The sequence below is a fragment of the Schistocerca nitens genome, chromosome 2 (genome assembly GCF_023898315.1).
Source record: "Schistocerca nitens isolate TAMUIC-IGC-003100 chromosome 2, iqSchNite1.1, whole genome shotgun sequence".
NCBI lineage: Eukaryota > Metazoa > Arthropoda > Insecta > Orthoptera > Acrididae > Schistocerca > Schistocerca nitens.
The window spans coordinates 616,954-632,784 of record NC_064615.1 but is presented as its reverse complement, the minus strand read 5'-3'; the positions used below and the strand labels follow the sequence as shown (position 1 = coordinate 632,784).

The 15,831-nt window shown below is 51.4% G+C and overlaps 1 protein-coding gene and 11 non-coding genes across 13 annotated transcripts in view; 1 reads left to right on the top strand and 11 right to left on the bottom strand.

Annotated features, from left to right (window-relative positions):
* The window catches only part of LOC126235658 (cytochrome P450 9e2-like), a 233,938-nt gene that overhangs the window by 115,796 nt on the left and 102,311 nt on the right, over positions 1-15,831 (top strand). The gene's annotated exons all lie outside the window — the stretch shown is intronic.
* On the bottom strand, positions 265-339 carry Trnas-cga (transfer RNA serine (anticodon CGA)). Its single transcript has one exon. It is a non-coding gene; the product is annotated as a tRNA-Ser (tRNA).
* Trnas-cga (transfer RNA serine (anticodon CGA)) lies at positions 867-941 on the bottom strand. Its single transcript has one exon. It is a non-coding gene; the product is annotated as a tRNA-Ser (tRNA).
* Trnas-cga (transfer RNA serine (anticodon CGA)) lies at positions 1,469-1,543 on the bottom strand. Its single transcript has one exon. It is a non-coding gene; the product is annotated as a tRNA-Ser (tRNA).
* Trnas-cga (transfer RNA serine (anticodon CGA)) lies at positions 2,071-2,145 on the bottom strand. The gene has a single exon. It is a non-coding gene; the product is annotated as a tRNA-Ser (tRNA).
* Trnas-cga (transfer RNA serine (anticodon CGA)) lies at positions 2,372-2,446 on the bottom strand. The gene has a single exon. It is a non-coding gene; the product is annotated as a tRNA-Ser (tRNA).
* Trnas-cga (transfer RNA serine (anticodon CGA)) lies at positions 2,974-3,048 on the bottom strand. Its single transcript has one exon. It is a non-coding gene; the product is annotated as a tRNA-Ser (tRNA).
* Trnas-cga (transfer RNA serine (anticodon CGA)) lies at positions 8,090-8,164 on the bottom strand. Its single transcript has one exon. It is a non-coding gene; the product is annotated as a tRNA-Ser (tRNA).
* Trnas-cga (transfer RNA serine (anticodon CGA)) lies at positions 11,401-11,475 on the bottom strand. Its single transcript has one exon. It is a non-coding gene; the product is annotated as a tRNA-Ser (tRNA).
* On the bottom strand, positions 12,906-12,980 carry Trnas-cga (transfer RNA serine (anticodon CGA)). Its single transcript has one exon. It is a non-coding gene; the product is annotated as a tRNA-Ser (tRNA).
* Trnas-cga (transfer RNA serine (anticodon CGA)) lies at positions 13,207-13,281 on the bottom strand. The gene has a single exon. It is a non-coding gene; the product is annotated as a tRNA-Ser (tRNA).
* Trnas-cga (transfer RNA serine (anticodon CGA)) lies at positions 14,110-14,184 on the bottom strand. Its single transcript has one exon. It is a non-coding gene; the product is annotated as a tRNA-Ser (tRNA).

The following is a 15,831-nucleotide window of genomic DNA, read 5'->3' as shown; positions in this document are numbered from 1 at the left end:
TCGCGGGCAAATGCTCTACCAACTGAGCTACCCAAGCATGACTCACGCCGCGTCGTCACAGCTTTACTTCTGCCAGTACCTCGTCTCCTACCTTCCAAACATTACAGAAGCTCTCCTGCGAACCTTGCAGAACTAGCACTCCTGAAAGAAAGGATATTGCATAGACATGGCTTAGCCACAGCCTGGGGGATGTTTCCAGAATGAGATTTTCACTCTGCAGCGGAGTGTGCGCTGATATGAAACTTCCTGGCAGATTAAAACTGTGTGCCCGACCGAGACTCGAACTCGGGACCTTTGCCTTTCGCGGGCAACTGCTCTACCAACTGAGCTACCGAAGCAGGACTCACGACCGGTACTCACAGCTTTACTTCTGCCAGTACCTCGTCTCCTACCTTCCAAACTTTACAGAAGCTCTCCTGCGAACCTTGCAGAACTAGCACTCCTGAAAGAAAGGATATTGCGGAGACATGGCTTAGCCACAGCCTGGGGGATGTTTCCAGAATGAGATTTTCACTCTGCAGCGGAGTGTGCGCTGATATGAAACTTCCTGGCAGATTAAAACTGTGTGCCCGACCGAGACTCGAACTCGGGACCTTTGCCTTTCGCGGGCAAATGCTCTACCAACTGAGCTACCCAAGCATGACTCACGCCGCGTCGTCACAGCTTTACTTCTGCCAGTACCTCGTCTCCTACCTTCCAAACATTACAGAAGCTCTCCTGCGAACCTTGCAGAACTAGCACTCCTGAAAGAAAGGATATTGCATAGACATGGCTTAGCCACAGCCTGGGGGATGTTTCCAGAATGAGATTTTCACTCTGCAGCGGAGTGTGCGCTGATATGAAACTTCCTGGCAGATTAAAACTGTGTGCCCGACCGAGACTCGAACTCGGGACCTTTGCCTTTCGCGGGCAACTGCTCTACCAACTGAGCTACCGAAGCACGACTCACGCCCGGCACTCACAGCTTTACTTCTGCCAGTACCTCGTCTCCTACCTTCCAAACTTTACAGAAGCTCTCCTGCGAACCTTGCAGAAATAGCACTCCTGAAAGAAAGGATATTGCGGAGACATGGCTTAGCCACAGCCTGGGGGATGTTTCCAGAATGAGATTTTCACTCTGCAGCGGAGTGTGCGCTGATATGAAACTTCCTGGCAGATTAAAACTGTGTGCCCGACCGAGACTCGAACTCGGGACCTTTGCCTATCGCGGGCAACTGCTCTACCAACTGAGCTACCCAAGCATGACTCACGCCGCGTCGTCACAGCTTTACTTCTGCCAGTACCTCGTCTCCTACCTTCCAAACATTACAGAAGCTCTCCTGCGAACCTTGCAGAACTAGCACTCCTGAAAGAAAGGATATTGCATAGACATGGCTTAGCCACAGCCTGGGGGATGTTTCCAGAATGAGATTTTCACTCTGCAGCGGAGTGTGCGCTGATATGAAACTTCCTGGCAGATTAAAACTGTGTGCCCGACCGAGACTCGAACTCGGGACCTTTGCCTTTCGCGGGCAACTGCTCTACCAACTGAGCTACCGAAGCACGACTCACGACCGGTACTCACAGCTTTACTTCTGCCAGTACCTCGTCTCCTACCTTCCAAACTTTACAGAAGCTCTCCTGCGAACCTTGCAGAAATAGCACTCCTGAAAGAAAGGATATTGCGGAGACATGGCTTAGCCACAGCCTGGGGGATGTTTCCAGAATGAGATTTTCACTCTGCAGCGGAGTGTGCGCTGATATGAAACTTCCTGGCAGATTAAAACTGTGTGCCCGACCGAGACTCGAACTCGGGACCTTTGCCTTTCGCGGGCAAATGCTCTACCAACTGAGCTACCCAAGCATGACTCACGCCGCGTCGTCACAGCTTTACTTCTGCCAGTACCTCGTCTCCTACCTTCCAAACATTACAGAAGCTCTCCTGCGAACCTTGCAGAACTAGCACTCCTGAAAGAAAGGATATTGCATAGACATGGCTTAGCCACAGCCTGGGGGATGTTTCCAGAATGAGATTTTCACTCTGCAGCGGAGTGTGCGCTGATATGAAACTTCCTGGCAGATTAAAACTGTGTGCCCGACCGAGACTCGAACTCGGGACCTTTGCCTTTCGCGGGCAACTGCTCTACCAACTGAGCTACCGAAGCACGACTCACGCCCGGCACTCACAGCTTTACTTCTGCCAGTACCTCGTCTCCTACCTTCCAAACTTTACAGAAGCTCTCCTGCGAACCTTGCAGAAATAGCACTCCTGAAAGAAAGGATATTGCATAGACATGGCTTAGCCACAGCCTGGGGGATGTTTCCAGAATGAGATTTTCACTCTGCAGCGGAGTGTGCGCTGATATGAAACTTCCTGGCAGATTAAAACTGTGTGCCCGACCGAGACTCGAACTCGGGACCTTTGCCTTTCGCGGGCAACTGCTCTACCAACTGAGCTACCGAAGCACGACTCACGCCCGGCACTCACAGCTTTACTTCTGCCAGTACCTCGTCTCCTACCTTCCAAACTTTACAGAAGCTCTCCTGCGAACCTTGCAGAAATAGCACTCCTGAAAGAAAGGATATTGCATAGACATGGCTTAGCCACAGCCTGGGGGATGTTTCCAGAATGAGATTTTCACTCTGCAGCGGAGTGTGCGCTGATATGAAACTTCCTGGCAGATTAAAACTGTGTGCCCGACCGAGACTCGAACTCGGGACCTTTGCCTTTCGCGGGCAAATGCTCTACCAACTGAGCTACCCAAGCATGACTCACGCCGCGTCGTCACAGCTTTACTTCTGCCAGTACCTCGTCTCCTACCTTCCAAACATTACAGAAGCTCTCCTGCGAACCTTGCAGAACTAGCACTCCTGAAAGAAAGGATATTGCATAGACATGGCTTAGCCACAGCCTGGGGGATGTTTCCAGAATGAGATTTTCACTCTGCAGCGGAGTGTGCGCTGATATGAAACTTCCTGGCAGATTAAAACTGTGTGCCCGACCGAGACTCGAACTCGGGACCTTTGCCTTTCGCGGGCAACTGCTCTACCAACTGAGCTACCGAAGCACGACTCACGACCGGTACTCACAGCTTTACTTCTGCCAGTACCTCGTCTCCTACCTTCCAAACTTTACAGAAGCTCTCCTGCGAACCTTGCAGAACTAGCACTCCTGAAAGAAAGGATATTGCGGAGACATGGCTTAGCCACAGCCTGGGGGATGTTTCCAGAATGAGATTTTCACTCTGCAGCGGAGTGTGCGCTGATATGAAACTTCCTGGCAGATTAAAACTGTGTGCCCGACCGAGACTCGAACTCGGGACCTTTGCCTTTCGCGGGCAAATGCTCTACCAACTGAGCTACCGAAGCACGACTCACGCCCGGTACTCACAGCTTTACTTCTGCCAGTACCTCGTCTCCTACCTTCCAAACTTTACAGAAGCTCTCCTGCGAACCTTGCAGAACTAGCACTCCTGAAAGAAAGGATATTGCGGAGACATGGCTTAGCCACAGCCTGGGGGATGTTTCCAGAATGAGATTTTCACTCTGCAGCGGAGTGTGCGCTGATATGACACTTCCTGGCAGATTAAAACTGTGTGCCCGACCGAGACTCGAACTCGGGACCTTTGCCTTTCGCGGGCAAATGCTCTACCAACTGAGCTACCGAAGCACGACTCACGCCCGGTACTCACAGCTTTACTTCTGCCAGTACCTCGTCTCCTACCTTCCAAACTTTACAGAAGCTCTCCTGCGAACCTTGCAGAACTAGCACTCCTGAAAGAAAGGATATTGCGGAGACATGGCTTAGCCACAGCCTGGGGGATGTTTCCAGAATGAGATTTTCACTCTGCAGCGGAGTGTGCGCTGATATGAAACTTCCTGGCAGATTAAAACTGTGTGCCCGACCGAGACTCGAACTCGGGACCTTTGCCTTTCGCGGGCAAATGCTCTACCAACTGAGCTACCGAAGCACGACTCACGCCCGGTACTCACAGCTTTACTTCTGCCAGTACCTCGTCTCCTACCTTCCAAACTTTACAGAAGCTCTCCTGCGAACCTTGCAGAACTAGCACTCCTGAAAGAAAGGATATTGCGGAGACATGGCTTAGCCACAGCCTGGGGGATGTTTCCAGAATGAGATTTTCACTCTGCAGCGGAGTGTGCGCTGATATGAAACTTCCTGGCAGATTAAAACTGTGTGCCCGACCGGACTCGAACTCGGGACCTTTGCCTTTCGCGGGCAAATGCTCTACCAACTGAGCTACCCAAGCATGACTCACGCCGCGTCGTCACAGCTTTACTTCTGCCAGTACCTCGTCTCCTACCTTCCAAACATTACAGAAGCTCTCCTGCGAACCTTGCAGAACTAGCACTCCTGAAAGAAAGGATATTGCATAGACATGGCTTAGCCACAGCCTGGGGGATGTTTCCAGAATGAGATTTTCACTCTGCAGCGGAGTGTGCGCTGATATGAAACTTCCTGGCAGATTAAAACTGTGTGCCCGACCGAGACTCGAACTCGGGACCTTTGCCTTTCGCGGGCAAATGCTCTACCAACTGAGCTACCCAAGCATGACTCACGCCGCGTCGTCACAGCTTTACTTCTGCCAGTACCTCGTCTCCTACCTTCCAAACTTTACAGAAGCTCTCCTGCGAACCTTGCAGAACTAGCACTCCTGAAAGAAAGGATATTGCATAGACATGGCTTAGCCACAGCCTGGGGGATGTTTCCAGAATGAGATTTTCACTCTGCAGCGGAGTGTGCGCTGATATGAAACTTCCTGGCAGATTAAAACTGTGTGCCCGACCGAGACTCGAACTCGGGACCTTTGCCTTTCGTGGGCAAATGCTCTACCAACTGAGCTACCCAAGCACGACTCACGCCCGGTACTCACAGCTTTACTTCTGCCAGTACCTCGTCTCCTACCTTCCAAACTTTACAGAAGCTCTCCTGCGAACCTTGCAGAACTAGCACTCCTGAAAGAAAGGATATTGCATAGACATGGCTTAGCCACAGCCTGGGGGATGTTTCCAGAATGAGATTTTCACTCTGCAGCGGAGTGTGCGCTGATATGAAACTTCCTGGCAGATTAAAACTGTGTGCCCGACCGAGACTCGAACTCGGGACCTTTGCCTATCGCGGGCAACTGCTCTACCAACTGAGCTACCGAAGCACGACTCACGACCGGTACTCACAGCTTTACTTCTGCCAGTACCTCGTCTCCTACCTTCCAAACTTTACAGAAGCTCTCCTGCGAACCTTGCAGAACTAGCACTCCTGAAAGAAAGGATATTGCGGAGACATGGCTTAGCCACAGCCTGGGGGATGTTTCCAGAATGAGATTTTCACTCTGCAGCGGAGTGTGCGCTGATATGAAACTTCCTGGCAGATTAAAACTGTGTGCCCGACCGAGACTCGAACTCGGGACCTTTGCCTTTCGCGGGCAAATGCTCTACCAACTGAGCTACCGAAGCACGACTCACGCCCGGTACTCACAGCTTTACTTCTGCCAGTACCTCGTCTCCTACCTTCCAAACTTTACAGAAGCTCTCCTGCGAACCTTGCAGAACTAGCACTCCTGAAAGAAAGGATATTGCATAGACATGGCTTAGCCACAGCCTGGGGGATGTTTCCAGAATGAGATTTTCACTCTGCAGCGGAGTGTGCGCTGATATGAAACTTCCTGGCAGATTAAAACTGTGTGCCCGACCGAGACTCGAACTCGGGACCTTTGCCTTTCGCGGGCAAATGCTCTACCAACTGAGCTACCGAAGCACGACTCACGCCCGGTACTCACAGCTTTACTTCTGCCAGTACCACGTCTCCTACCTTCCAAACTTTACAGAAGCTCTCCTGCGAACCTTGCAGAACTAGCACTCCTGAAAGAAAGGATATTGCGGAGACATGGCTTAGCCACAGCCTGGGGGATGTTTCCAGAATGAGATTTTCACTCTGCAGCGGAGTGTGCGCTGATATGAAACTTCCTGGCAGATTAAAACTGTGTGCCCGACCGAGACTCGAACTCGGGACCTTTGCCTTTCGCGGGCAAATGCTCTACCAACTGAGCTACCGAAGCACGACTCACGCCCGGTACTCACAGCTTTACTTCTGCCAGTACCTCGTCTCCTACCTTCCAAACTTTACAGAAGCTCTCCTGCGAACCTTGCAGAACTAGCACTCCTGAAAGAAAGGATATTGCGGAGACATGGCTTAGCCACAGCCTGGGGGATGTTTCCAGAATGAGATTTTCACTCTGCAGCGGAGTGTGCGCTGATATGAAACTTCCTGGCAGATTAAAACTGTGTGCCCGACCGAGACTCGAACTCGGGACCTTTGCCTTTCGCGGGCAAATGCTCTACCAACTGAGCTACCGAAGCACGACTCACGCCCGGTACTCACAGCTTTACTTCTGCCAGTACCTCGTCTCCTACCTTCCAAACTTTACAGAAGCTCTCCTGCGAACCTTGCAGAACTAGCACTCCTGAAAGAAAGGATATTGCATAGACATGGCTTAGCCACAGCCTGGGGGATGTTTCCAGAATGAGATTTTCACTCTGCAGCGGAGTGTGCGCTGATATGAAACTTCCTGGCAGATTAAAACTGTGTGCCCGACCGAGACTCGAACTCGGGACCTTTGCCTTTCGCGGGCAAATGCTCTACCAACTGAGCTACCCAAGCATGACTCACGCCGCGTCGTCACAGCTTTACTTCTGCCAGTACCTCGTCTCCTACCTTCCAAACATTACAGAAGCTCTCCTGCGAACCTTGCAGAACTAGCACTCCTGAAAGAAAGGATATTGCATAGACATGGCTTAGCCACAGCCTGGGGGATGTTTCCAGAATGAGATTTTCACTCTGCAGCGGAGTGTGCGCTGATATGAAACTTCCTGGCAGATTAAAACTGTGTGCCCGACCGAGACTCGAACTCGGGACCTTTGCCTTTCGCGGGCAAATGCTCTACCAACTGAGCTACCGAAGCACGACTCACGCCCGGTACTCACAGCTTTACTTCTGCCAGTACCTCGTCTCCTACCTTCCAAACTTTACAGAAGCTCTCCTGCGAACCTTGCAGAACTAGCACTCCTGAAAGAAAGGATATTGCATAGACATGGCTTAGCCACAGCCTGGGGGATGTTTCCAGAATGAGATTTTCACTCTGCAGCGGAGTGTGCGCTGATATGAAACTTCCTGGCAGATTAAAACTGTGTGCCCGACCGAGACTCGAACTCGGGACCTTTGCCTTTCGCGGGCAAATGCTCTACCAACTGAGCTACCCAAGCATGACTCACGCCCGGTACTCACAGCTTTACTTCTGCCAGTACCTCGTCTCCTACCTTCCAAACATTACAGAAGCTCTCCTGCGAACCTTGCAGAACTAGCACTCCTGAAAGAAAGGATATTGCGGAGACATGGCTTAGCCACAGCCTGGGGGATGTTTCCAGAATGAGATTTTCACTCTGCAGCGGAGTGTGCGCTGATATGAAACTTCCTGGCAGATTAAAACTGTGTGCCCGACCGAGACTCGAACTCGGGACCTTTGCCTTTCGCGGGCAAATGCTCTACCAACTGAGCTACCCAAGCATGACTCACGCCCGGTACTCACAGCTTTACTTCTGCCAGTACCTCGTCTCCTACCTTCCAAACATTACAGAAGCTCTCCTGCGAACCTTGCAGAACTAGCACTCCTGAAAGAAAGGATATTGCGGAGACATGGCTTAGCCACAGCCTGGGGGATGTTTCCAGAATGAGATTTTCACTCTGCAGCGGAGTGTGCGCTGATATGAAACTTCCTGGCAGATTAAAACTGTGTGCCCGACCGAGACTCGAACTCGGGACCTTTGCCTTTCGCGGGCAAATGCTCTACCAACTGAGCTACCCAAGCATGACTCACGCCGCGTCGTCACAGCTTTACTTCTGCCAGTACCTCGTCTCCTACCTTCCAAACTTTACAGAAGCTCTCCTGCGAACCTTGCAGAACTAGCACTCCTGAAAGAAAGGATATTGCATAGACATGGCTTAGCCACAGCCTGGGGGATGTTTCCAGAATGAGATTTTCACTCTGCAGCGGAGTGTGCGCTGATATGAAACTTCCTGGCAGATTATAACTGTGTGCCCGACCGAGACTCGAACTCGGGACCTTTGCCTTTCGCGGGCAACTGCTCTACCAACTGAGCTACCGAAGCACGACTCACGCCCGGTACTCACAGCTTTACTTCTGCCAGTACCTCGTCTCCTACCTTCCAAACTTTACAGAAGCTCTCCTGCGAACCTTGCAGAACTAGCACTCCTGAAAGAAAGGATATTGCGGAGACATGGCTTAGCCACAGCCTGGGGGATGTTTCCAGAATGAGATTTTCACTCTGCAGCGGAGTGTGCGCTGATATGAAACTTCCTGGCAGATTAAAACTGTGTGCCCGACCGAGACTCGAACTCGGGACCTTTGCCTTTCGCGGGCAAATGCTCTACCAACTGAGCTACCGAAGCACGACTCACGCCCGGTACTCACAGCTTTACTTCTGCCAGTACCTCGTCTCCTACCTTCCAAACTTTACAGAAGCTCTCCTGCGAACCTTGCAGAACTAGCACTCCTGAAAGAAAGGATATTGCATAGACATGGCTTAGCCACAGCCTGGGGGATGTTTCCAGAATGAGATTTTCACTCTGCAGCGGAGTGTGCGCTGATATGAAACTTCCTGGCAGATTAAAACTGTGTGCCCGACCGAGACTCGAACTCGGGACCTTTGCCTTTCGCGGGCAAATGCTCTACCAACTGAGCTACCGAAGCACGACTCACGCCCGGTACTCACAGCTTTACTTCTGCCAGTACCTCGTCTCCTACCTTCCAAACTTTACAGAAGCTCTCCTGCGAACCTTGCAGAACTAGCACTCCTGAAAGAAAGGATATTGCGGAGACATGGCTTAGCCACAGCCTGGGGGATGTTTCCAGAATGAGATTTTCACTCTGCAGCGGAGTGTGCGCTGATATGAAACTTCCTGGCAGATTAAAACTGTGTGCCCGACCGAGACTCGAACTCGGGACCTTTGCCTTTCGCGGGCAAATGCTCTACCAACTGAGCTACCGAAGCACGACTCACGCCCGGTACTCACAGCTTTACTTCTGCCAGTACCTCGTCTCCTACCTTCCAAACTTTACAGAAGCTCTCCTGCGAACCTTGCAGAACTAGCACTCCTGAAAGAAAGGATATTGCATAGACATGGCTTAGCCACAGCCTGGGGGATGTTTCCAGAATGAGATTTTCACTCTGCAGCGGAGTGTGCGCTGATATGAAACTTCCTGGCAGATTAAAACTGTGTGCCCGACCGAGACTCGAACTCGGGACCTTTGCCTTTCGCGGGCAAATGCTCTACCAACTGAGCTACCCAAGCATGACTCATGCCGCGTCGTCACAGCTTTACTTCTGCCAGTACCTCGTCTCCTACCTTCCAAACATTACAGAAGCTCTCCTGCGAACCTTGCAGAACTAGCACTCCTGAAAGAAAGGATATTGCATAGACATGGCTTAGCCACAGCCTGGGGGATGTTTCCAGAATGAGATTTTCACTCTGCAGCGGAGTGTGCGCTGATATGAAACTTCCTGGCAGATTAAAACTGTGTGCCCGACCGAGACTCGAACTCGGGACCTTTGCCTTTCGCGGGCAAATGCTCTACCAACTGAGCTACCGAAGCACGACTCACGCCCGGTACTCACAGCTTTACTTCTGCCAGTACCTCGTCTCCTACCTTCCAAACTTTACAGAAGCTCTCCTGCGAACCTTGCAGAACTAGCACTCCTGAAAGAAAGGATATTGCGGAGACATGGCTTAGCCACAGCCTGGGGGATGTTTCCAGAATGAGATTTTCACTCTGCAGCGGAGTGTGCGCTGATATGAAACTTCCTGGCAGATTAAAACTGTGTGCCCGACCGAGACTCGAACTCGGGACCTTTGCCTTTCGCGGGCAAATGCTCTACCAACTGAGCTACCGAAGCACGACTCACGCCCGGTACTCACAGCTTTACTTCTGCCAGTACCTCGTCTCCTACCTTCCAAACTTTACAGAAGCTCTCCTGCGAACCTTGCAGAACTAGCACTCCTGAAAGAAAGGATATTGCATAGACATGGCTTAGCCACAGCCTGGGGGATGTTTCCAGAATGAGATTTTCACTCTGCAGCGGAGTGTGCGCTGATATGAAACTTCCTGGCAGATTAAAACTGTGTGCCCGACCGAGACTCGAACTCGGGACCTTTGCCTTTCGCGGGCAAATGCTCTACCAACTGAGCTACCCAAGCATGACTCACGCCCGGTACTCACAGCTTTACTTCTGCCAGTACCTCGTCTCCTACCTTCCAAACATTACAGAAGCTCTCCTGCGAACCTTGCAGAACTAGCACTCCTGAAAGAAAGGATATTGCGGAGACATGGCTTAGCCACAGCCTGGGGGATGTTTCCAGAATGAGATTTTCACTCTGCAGCGGAGTGTGCGCTGATATGAAACTTCCTGGCAGATTAAAACTGTGTGCCCGACCGAGACTCGAACTCGGGACCTTTGCCTTTCGCGGGCAAATGCTCTACCAACTGAGCTACCCAAGCATGACTCACGCCCGGTACTCACAGCTTTACTTCTGCCAGTACCTCGTCTCCTACCTTCCAAACATTACAGAAGCTCTCCTGCGAACCTTGCAGAACTAGCACTCCTGAAAGAAAGGATATTGCGGAGACATAGCTTAGCCACAGCCTGGGGGATGTTTCCAGAATGAGATTTTCACTCTGCAGCGGAGTGTGCGCTGATATGAAACTTCCTGGCAGATTAAAACTGTGTGCCCGACCGAGACTCGAACTCGGGACCTTTGCCTTTCGCGGGCAAATGCTCTACCAACTCAGCTACCCAAGCATGACTCACGCCGCGTCGTCACAGCTTTACTTCTGCCAGTACCTCGTCTCCTACCTTCCAAACTTTACAGAAGCTCTCCTGCGAACCTTGCAGAACTAGCACTCCTGAAAGAAAGGATATTGCATAGACATGGCTTAGCCACAGCCTGGGGGATGTTTCCAGAATGAGATTTTCACTCTGCAGCGGAGTGTGCGCTGATATGAAACTTCCTGGCAGATTAAAACTGTGTGCCCGACCGAGACTCGAACTCGGGACCTTTGCCTTTCGCGGGCAAATGCTCTACCAACTGAGCTACCCAAGCATGACTCACGCCGCGTCGTCACAGCTTTACTTCTGCCAGTACCTCGTCTCCTACCTTCCAAACATTACAGAAGCTCTCCTGCGAACCTTGCAGAACTAGCACTCCTGAAAGAAAGGATATTGCATAGACATGGCTTAGCCACAGCCTGGGGGATGTTTCCAGAATGAGATTTTCACTCTGCAGCGGAGTGTGCGCTGATATGAAACTTCCTGGCAGATTAAAACTGTATGCCCGACCGAGACTCGAACTCGGGACCTTTGCCTTTCGCGGGCAAATGCTCTACCAACTGAGCTACCGAAGCACGACTCACGCCCGGTACTCACAGCTTTACTTCTGCCAGTACCTCGTCTCCTACCTTCCAAACTTTACAGAAGCTCTCCTGCGAACCTTGCAGAACTAGCACTCCTGAAAGAAAGGATATTGCGGAGACATGGCTTAGCCACAGCCTGGGGGATGTTTCCAGAATGAGATTTTCACTCTGCAGCGGAGTGTGCGCTGATATGAAACTTCCTGGCAGATTAAAACTGTGTGCCCGACCGAGACTCGAACTCGGGACCTTTGCCTTTCGCGGGCAAATGCTCTACCAACTGAGCTACCGAAGCACGACTCACGCCCGGTACTCACAGCTTTACTTCTGCCAGTACCTCGTCTCCTACCTTCCAAACATTACAGAAGCTCTCCTGCGAACCTTGCAGAACTAGCACTCCTGAAAGAAAGGATATTGCGGAGACATGGCTTAGCCACAGCCTGGGGGATGTTTCCAGAATGAGATTTTCACTCTGCAGCGGAGTGTGCGCTGATATGAAACTTCCTGGCAGATTAAAACTGTGTGCCCGACCGAGACTCGAACTCGGGACCTTTGCCTTTCGCGGGCAAATGCTCTACCAACTGAGCTACCCAAGCATGACTCACGCCGCGTCGTCACAGCTTTACTTCTGCCAGTACCTCGTCTCCTACTTTCCAAACATTACAGAAGCTCTCCTGCGAACCTTGCAGAACTAGCACTCCTGAAAGAAAGGATATTGCATAGACATGGCTTAGCCACAGCCTGGGGGATGTTTCCAGAATGAGATTTTCACTCTGCAGCGGAGTGTGCGCTGATATGAAACTTCCTGGCAGATTAAAACTGTGTGCCCGACCGAGACTCGAACTCGGGACCTTTGCCTATCGCGGGCAACTGCTCTACCAACTGAGCTACCGAAGCACGACTCACGACCGGTACTCACAGCTTTACTTCTGCCAGTACCTCGTCTCCTACATTCCAAACTTTACAGAAGCTCTCCTGCGAACCTTGCAGAACTAGCACTCCTGAAAGAAAGGATATTGCATAGACATGGCTTAGCCACAGCCTGGGGGATGTTTCCAGAATGAGATTTTCACTCTGCAGCGGAGTGTGCGCTGATATGAAACTTCCTGGCAGATTAAAACTGTGTGCCCGACCGAGACTCGAACTCGGGACCTTTGCCTATCGCGGGCAACTGCTCTACCAACTGAGCTACCGAAGCACGACTCACGACCGGTACTCACAGCTTTACTTCTGCCAGTACCTCGTCTCCTACCTTCCAAACTTTACAGAAGCTCTCCTGCGAACCTTGCAGAACTAGCACTCCTGAAAGAAAGGATATTGCATAGACATGGCTTAGCCACAGCCTGGGGGATGTTTCCAGAATGAGATTTTCACTCTGCAGCGGAGTGTGCGCTGATATGAAACTTCCTGGCAGATTAAAACTGTGTGCCCGACCGAGACTCGAACTCGGGACCTTTGCCTTTCGCGGGCAACTGCTCTACCAACTGAGCTACCGAAGCACGACTCACGCCCGGCACTCACAGCTTTACTTCTGCCAGTACCTCGTCTCCTACCTTCCAAACTTTACAGAAGCTCTCCTGCGAACCTTGCAGAACTAGCACTCCTGAAAGAAAGGATATTGCATAGACATGGCTTAGCCACAGCCTGGGGGATGTTTCCAGAATGAGATTTTCACTCTGCAGCGGAGTGTGCGCTGATATGAAACTTCCTGGCAGATTAAAACTGTGTGCCCGACCGAGAATCGAACTCGGGACCTTTGCCTTTCGCGGGCAACTGCTCTACCAACTGAGCTACCGAAGCACGACTCACGCCCGGCACTCACAGCTTTACTTCTGCCAGTACCTCGTCTCCTACCTTCCAAACATTACAGAAGCTCTCCTGCGAACCTTGCAGAACTAGCACTCCTGAAAGAGAGGATATTGCATAGACATGGCTTAGCCACAGCCTGGGGGATGTTTCCAGAATGAGATTTTCACTCTGCAGCGGAGTGTGCGCTGATATGAAACTTCCTGGCAGATTAAAACTGTGTGCCCGACCGAGACTCGAACTCGGGACCTTTGCCTATCGCGGGCAACTGCTCTACCAACTGAGCTACCGAAGCACGACTCACGACCGGTACTCACAGCTTTACTTCTGCCAGTACCTCGTCTCCTACCTTCCAAACTTTACAGAAGCTCTCCTGCGAACCTTGCAGAACTAGCACTCCTGAAAGAAAGGATATTGCATAGACATGGCTTAGCCACAGCCTGGGGGATGTTTCCAGAATGAGATTTTCACTCTGCAGCGGAGTGTGCGCTGATATGAAACTTCCTGGCAGATTAAAACTGTGTGCCCGACCGAGACTCGAACTCGGGACCTTTGCCTATCGCGGGCAACTGCTCTACCATCTGAGCTACCGAAGCACGACTCACGACCGGTACTCACAGCTTTACTTCTGCCAGTACCTCGTCTCCTACCTTCCAAACTTTACAGAAGCTCTCCTGCGAACCTTGCAGAACTAGCACTCCTGAAAGAAAGGATATTGCATAGACATGGCTTAGCCACAGCCTGGGGGATGTTTCCAGAATGAGATTTTCACTCTGCAGCGGAGTGTGCGCTGATATGAAACTTCCTGGCAGATTAAAACTGTGTGCCCGACCGAGACTCGAACTCGGGACCTTTGCCTTTCGCGGGCAACTGCTCTACCAACTGAGCTACCGAAGCACGACTCACGCCCGGTACTCACAGCTTTACTTCTGCCAGTACCTCGTCTCCTACCTTCCAAACTTTACAGAAGCTCTCCTGCGAACCTTGCAGAACTAGCACTCCGGAAAGAAAGGATATTGCATAGACATGGCTTAGCCACAGCCTGGGGGATGTTTCCAGAATGAGATTTTCACTCTGCAGCGGAGTGTGCGCTGATATGAAACTTCCTGGCAGATTAAAACTGTGTGCCCGACCGAGACTCGAACTCGGGACCTTTGCCTTTCGCGGGCAAATGCTCTACCAACTGAGCTACCCAAGCATGACTCACGCCGCGTCGTCACAGCTTTACTTCTGCCAGTACCTCGTCTCCTACCTTCCAAACATTACAGAAGCTCTCCTGCGAACCTTGCAGAACTAGCACTCCTGAAAGAAAGGATATTGCGGAGACATGGCTTAGCCACAGCCTGGGGGATGTTTCCAGAATGAGATTTTCACTCTGCAGCGGAGTGTGCGCTGATATGAAACTTCCTGGCAGATTAAAACTGTGTGCCCGACCGAGACTCGAACTCGGGACCTTTGCCTTTCGCGGGCAAATGCTCTACCAACTGAGCTACCCAAGCATGACTCACGCCGCGTCGTCACAGCTTTACTTCTGCCAGTACCTCGTCTCCTACCTTCCAAACATTACAGAAGCTCTCCTGCGAACCTTGCAGAACTAGCACTCCTGAAAGAAAGGATATTGCATAGACATGGCTTAGCCACAGCCTGGGGGATGTTTCCAGAATGAGATTTTCACTCTGCAGCGGAGTGTGCGCTGATATGAAACTTCCTGGCAGATTAAAACTGTGTGCCCGACCGAGACTCGAACTCGGGACCTTTGCCTATCGCGGGCAACTGCTCTACCAACTGAGCTACCGAAGCACGAGTCACGACCGGTACTCACAGCTTTACTTCTGCCAGTACCTCGTCTCCTACCTTCCAAACTTTACAGAAGCTCTCCTGCGAACCTTGCAGAACTAGCACTCCTGAAAGAAAGGATATTGCATAGACATGGCTTAGCCACAGCCTGGGGGATGTTTCCAGAATGAGATTTTCACTCTGCAGCGGAGTGTGCGCTGATATGAAACTTCCTGGCAGATTAAAACTGTGTGCCCGACCGAGACTCGAACTCGGGACCTTTGCCTTTCGCAGGCAACTGCTCTACCAACTGAGCTACCGAAGCACGACTCACGCCCGGTACTCACAGCTTCACTTCTGCCAGTACCTCGTCTCCTACCTTCCAAACTTTACAGAAGCTCTCCTGCGAACCTTGCAGAACTAGCACTCCTGAAAGAAAGGATATTGCATAGACATGGCTTAGCCACAGCCTGGGGGATGTTTCCAGAATGAGATTTTCACTCTGCAGCGGAGTGTGCGCTGATATGAAACTTCCTGGCAGATTAAAACTGTGTGCCCGACCGAGACTCGAACTCGGGACCTTTGCCTTTCGCAGGCAACTGCTCTACCAACTGAGCTACCGAAGCACGACTCACGCCCGGTACTCACAGCTTTACTTCTGCCAGTACCTCGTCTCCTACCTTCCAAACTTTACAGAAGCTCTCCTGCGAACCTTGCAGAACTAGCACTCCTGAAAGAAAGGATATTGCATAGACATGGCTTAGCCACA